At 39.4% G+C, this 5,836-nt stretch overlaps 1 pseudogene; it reads right to left on the bottom strand.

The window, feature by feature from the left end:
- Window positions 1–4,273: 4,273 nt before the first annotated feature.
- Window positions 4,274–5,250, bottom strand: LOC118649533 (annotated as a pseudogene).
- Window positions 5,251–5,836: the final 586 nt, after the last annotated feature.

Raw genomic sequence — 5,836 nt, forward strand, 5'->3', positions numbered from 1 at the left:
TTGGGTGTGTGCAGGAGGCAGCTAATCGATGTTTATCCATCACATCATTCTTTTTTCCTCTTTCTCTCTCCCTTTCCCTTCCTCTCTCTCTAAAATCAGTTAAAAAAAAAAAAAAAAAAAAGACATATCTTGAGCATCTGCTCTGTCCTGAAGTGCAGAAGGAGATACAAAGTAAAACATGAGACTGAGGTCCTCCACAGAGCTATGTTTTTCCTCCCCTGAAGATCTTGCTGATGGTGTATCATGCTTAGTAATTTCCTTTTCATGAGAGATTCTCAACCAGAATAAAGAAAAGGGAGGTTCATGAGGAGATATTTTACCTACATGTATATTTCTGTGGGACTTTTAAATATAAACTCTCTCCACTTAGATATACTAATGGACAACAGATTTTAAAACAAAATTTTCACCAACTATTTTGTCAACCTTCTTTTCACTGCAAGAGTTTTATATTTGTACTAGAGGCCTGGTGCGTGAATTCGGCCAGCGATCAGAGCCGATCAGATTCCCCACCTCCCAGCCTCCCTGTCTCCTCCTCCCCTTGCTCCCTCAGCGCCTTGCTGCCGCTGCTGGTCACCTGCCATGTTCCGCGCTGCCCCTGGTGGTCAGTGTACGTCATAGCAAGCGATCGAATTCCCGTTCTGGTCAAACTCCCAAGGGGACAATGTGCATAGTAGCCTTTTATTATATAGAATACCAAAGTGTTTAAAATTTATGATGTTTTTATCTGCAGTTTGGCTTTCTATTCCCTTAATAAAAGAACACACTAATTAATGATTCCCACTTAAACCATGCAGGTAGGTCTATGGGTTGGTATAGAGAAATCTTTTTATGCTCCTACAGTTCCAGTATAAGGCCAAAAATATGAGCCCAGAGGGAAAAAATGTTTTTAAAACACCAAAACAGTTAGTGAAAAGGCTCTTTGTAGGAACAAAAAAAACAACACAACACAAAACAAGAGAATGAAAATGCAAAAGACATCACATTTCAAGCCAGGAAGGGCTGGTTTGAAAACTTTAAAAAGGGAACCCTTTGCCCCACACACAGCTTGTGAGTTGGCCTCAGCACATTGTGGCACCACCCTAAGCTTCCCGAACCTGCCAGAGCCAGGGCTCACCACTGATGCCTTGTGTTTGTGTTTGAAGTGAATGCTCTCTAGACTTTTATTTACTGTACTTAAAAATGTGTATTTACTGTCCTTTTCTCTTGTTTTCCATTAACCTCCTGTGTTTTAGGTCTTGGCTTTACCACTCAAGGTGCTTTTCAGAAAGGGTAACTCTGGAGGCTGAGAGGGGCCTTGCTTCACGACCTCTCTTAAGAAGTTAGTTATTGGCTCTTTTGGGTCCCATCACTGGTAACCTATCCTCCCAGCACCTGAATCTTGAAATCCTGAAACACTGACTCTTGAAACATTGTCAAATCCTTTAGCTCTTTTCTCTTCGGCTTTGGACTTTGAACCTTTCATTTTTGTTTTTGTGCCGATTCTAAGTCATCCTCAGGCTATGTCTGGATTATTAAAATAGCTTCCTGTCAATTGTCCTGTTCCCAGTTTCTCTCCAGAAAACATTTCCTGCATTCTGTTTTCGTTTCCCTTCTTTATCACCCTGTGCTTTCTTACTTCGTGAAATCCAAGCACCTGTGTCTGAGCCAGGCTCCTGTATTGTTTCCACCTATCAACTGTTATTCACTAGTTTTGAATCTTGGCCTTCTTTCATATAATCTTTTCTCTATTTTCTATATGACTTCCGCCCTTTCCCCCCATACTTTATAAAGGCTATGCCTCATATAAAATATTCTGTTTCACTCTCAGAAAGCTTTCTCTAAATTTTATTTTTCTTGGAAGCCTTTCTTTTTGGAGACCTCTTCATTTGGGTACAGTTTAGTTTTATTGATATGATTGTGACTAATAAAATAAATACAAATTCACTTTGTTAGTTTCCTTCATTACTTCTAGTGACATTTTTGTAGGTTTGGTTTTTTTACATACACAATTACATCATTTACAAAGAAGGACAATTTTAATTTCTTACCTTTGAGTTCTATTTATTGCCTATTGTACTGGCTAAGACCTTAAGTACCACGTTTAATAGAAGTGGTATGAATGGGCATCCTTGCTTTCCCCCTCAGACTCAGGGGGGAGGCTTGGTAGCATTAAGTGTGATGTTAGCTTGTTTTTCTTAGTTATCCAGCTAATACTCAGCTGAATACTCGAGGGGTCCCTTGTAGATCTCTTTCTCTGTGCAGCTCTTTCTTCTTCAGTACTGTACACTGAAAACTCTAGCTGTCTTGGCCTCCCCAGAATCTCAGCTCTATCTTCTCAAATAAGAGAGGTCTCTGAGTTCCATCTGGGTTCCCCTTTCATGTGCTGTGGCCTGGAAACTACCTAGGCAGCAAGCTCGGGCAAGTGTGTGGCTCACCTTATTAGTTTACCATTTCTCAGGATCACTGTCCTTCCTTGCCTGATGTTCAGTGTTTTGAAATATATTTTGTCCGTATTTTTAGTTGTTCCAGGTGCAGGGTACATCTGGTCCCTCTCCCTCCATGTTTTCTGGAAGTGGCAGTCCTGCATTTTCTTGAAACGTGTAAGGAATCATTTAGGAATTGCTCTCAGAGTATGAAACATTCTTTGGAATTTCCGTAGAGGAAAACCTTCATTCTTTCAAGGTTGATTTGATTTTGGGGGGCAACCAAGAATCATTTTTCAGGTCTGGTTAAATGATTTGTCTGGCTAGTACTGTTGGGGGTCCAAAATGAGTTCAGAGTTATGAGGCAGATTTCCTTGTGTGATTTGATTTGTAAACTAGTTTGAAAGCAAAATAGGAGTTGCAAAATATTTTCAGTGATGGCAACCTAATTAAAATAAATTTGAAACTTCTTAGGGGGGTATATCTTGAAAAATAACATTCATTTGAATGTTTATGTATTTATTGGTAAATATTTAGTATCAGTTTGTATTTACAACTTGCACTTAACTGCTTTTTAGTAAGCTTTCTTTTAAAAAAAATGTTTTTATTGATCTGAGAGAGAGAAAGAGAGAGGGAGGAAGAGAGAGAAACATCAGTCAGCTCCTTCCTGCCTGCCCCCCACTGGGGACTAGCCTAAATACAACCCAGGCATGTGCCCTGACCAGGAAAGACACCTACAACCTCTGGGTGCCCGGGTTGGACACCCAACCAAATGAGCCGCAGCAGTCAGGGCTTAGTAAGCTTTCTTACATTGTTTTTATATGATACAGATCTCTCTCCAGCTGATGTCTGGATACTTTTGTATATTTCCTCACTACATTGCACTCAACTGTGGAAACTCAAGTCATGATGGTAGACTAGCTAATTTCTGTGTAAGGAAACTAAGATCACTCTGTCACAATACATTGCATGATATAAAGGAAGTAAAATTGGTTTCTGATATCTGTACAGCATTATTAATACCTTCATAATTTAAATTTAAAGTTATTCATATAAGATGCTGAATTCCAGAGCATGAGCACATACCTGTATCTGGCTTACATTAGGAATTATGTGAATGACCTAGTTCAAAGAGAGATGCCTTAAATCTGGGTCTGTTAAGTAATTAACCAAGGAATATCCTTAGAACCTAGTAGATTGGTGTATGTATACTACATTAATGCAACCTTATATAATTCTTTGGGGAGGAGGTAAAATTCTTTTCCTAAAGTCTTTGTTTTTTAGCACCTGAATGTCCCATTAGCCCCACTCTCATCCCCCAATTAGGTAACATGGACTTTTTAAAAAATTCTTACCTGAGAATATGTGTGTTTTTTTAAAATTGATTTTAGAGAGGAAGGGAGAAAGAGAGAAGCATCGATATAAGAGAGAAACATAGATTGGATGCCTCCCATACATGCCCCAATCAAGGATCAAACCTAAAGCCTACATATGTGCCCTGACTGGGAATCAAACCCACAACATTTTGGTGTACAGAACGATACTCCAATTAGCTGAGCGACCTGGTCAGGGCGAAACAAGGACTTTTAAAAAATATTCTTAATGGATTAAATTTTTAGATTTTTAGCTTTCAACTTTGGTTTTCTTTAACTTTATAATTTTAGCTAATTGAACTTACAGCTTTATAGTTCTTTTATAATAAATCTTATAGTAGAGAGTTTGGATACTCTTTAACTTAACCTGTATCCTCTGGGCTTGCTCTTTATCCTCGATGGTCTTGTACCTTAGTACCTTTTTGTCATGCTCCCCTTCCTCTTCCTCTTCCTCTGCCTCTGCATTACATGAACTAAGATAGGAGAGAGGAGGGTTTATTTGCCTTCCAGGCCTTGCTTTTTCCTCAGACAAAACTCCAGCTCCTTGCCATCTAGTGCATAGCCATCTGCTGCCTAGCGACATTGGTCTTGAAGCAATGCATGCAAGAAGCTTGCCCTGCTGGAACTACTCTTTTAGAAGACTGCTGATTGTGGCCTGATTTTCCCATTCATCATATTTCTTCTGAGTTTTCTTTGATTGTTTTTTGTTTAAAATCTCTTCCTCCTCGGGGATCAGCTTGGCCCCTTCTTTAGGCCAGGGCCAGTGCATGGTAGGATCGTACCGCTGTTCGTCCGATGTGCTGTCAGTGAGCATGGTGCATTTCTTTACTAGGGTCTTGGTGCGGATCACTTCATTGTTGGATGCTTTGTAGACAATATCAATAGCCCTTGTTTTGCATGTACGACACTCCAAGGCCCAGGAGAAGTTTCCCATGTCCAGTCTTAAGGCATGGTACTTCTGATTACCTCCTGGCACATGGACTGTGTATGCGGTGGGGGCCAATCTTAGTGTTGGCAGCAGGGCATCCTAATATCTCATCTTTTGCATCTTTTTTTTTTTTATGATATAAAGCAGGGTACATTTTATATCCCCATAATAGAGAAACTGATAACCTATTTTATATATATGAGAGCAGCACAATTCACCATAGCTAAGATTTAGGAACAGCCTAAGTGCCCATCAGCAAGTTGAGTGGATTAAAAAACTGTGGTACCTCTACACAATGGAATACTATGCTGCGGTAAAAAAGAAGGAATTCTCACCATTTGCAACAGCATGGGTGGAACTGGAGAGCATTATGCTAAGCAAAATAAGCCAGCCAGAGAAAGATAAATATCACATGATCTCACTCATTTGTGGAATATAATGAACAACCTAAACTGATGAACAGATCTTTTTGCATCTTTTGTTGGGGCTTTCTCTTGCCCCAGGTATTGCTGCGCTTGTGCCTGTTGTCCCGAGAGATGCCCATGGCTTGGCACTGGCTAGAAAGAGTAAACACAAAGAGTCATGATCCTTGTTGTCTTTTATTTTTTATCCTCTTTCAATTCTGTTTTAAGTAAAAGGAAAACTACAGTGGGAAATTTTTCTTTTAAATCCAACTTTACCCTGAAGTTCTTTATTTTTATTTTTAATTAATTTAGAATTCCATATTATCAGTGATGTTTTTATATATACTATTTTTGATGCCGCATATTTTCATGGATATTTAAAACCATAAATTAGTAAATAATACTTGTAAAGATAGCATTGTCCTTTGATTCTAAGATGTAGCAACAACCAATTTTTTTAAAATATATTTTATTGATTTTCTACAGAGAGGAAGGGAGAGGAATAGAGAGTTAGAAACATCGATGAGAGAGAAACATCGATCAGTAGCCTCCTGCACACTCCCCACTGGGGATGTGCCCGTAACCAAGGTACATGCCCTTGGCCGGAATCGAACCCAGGACCCTTGAGTCCGCAGGGCAATGCTTTATCCACTGAGCCAAAACAGTTAGGGCACAACAACCAATTTTGCTACTAAGGTTGCGTTGGGTGTTTTGAATTATTTTTCA

Source organism: Myotis myotis, unplaced genomic scaffold (assembly GCF_014108235.1).
Source record: "Myotis myotis isolate mMyoMyo1 unplaced genomic scaffold, mMyoMyo1.p scaffold_m19_p_3, whole genome shotgun sequence".
In the NCBI taxonomy this organism is placed as follows: Eukaryota; Metazoa; Chordata; class Mammalia; order Chiroptera; family Vespertilionidae; genus Myotis; species Myotis myotis.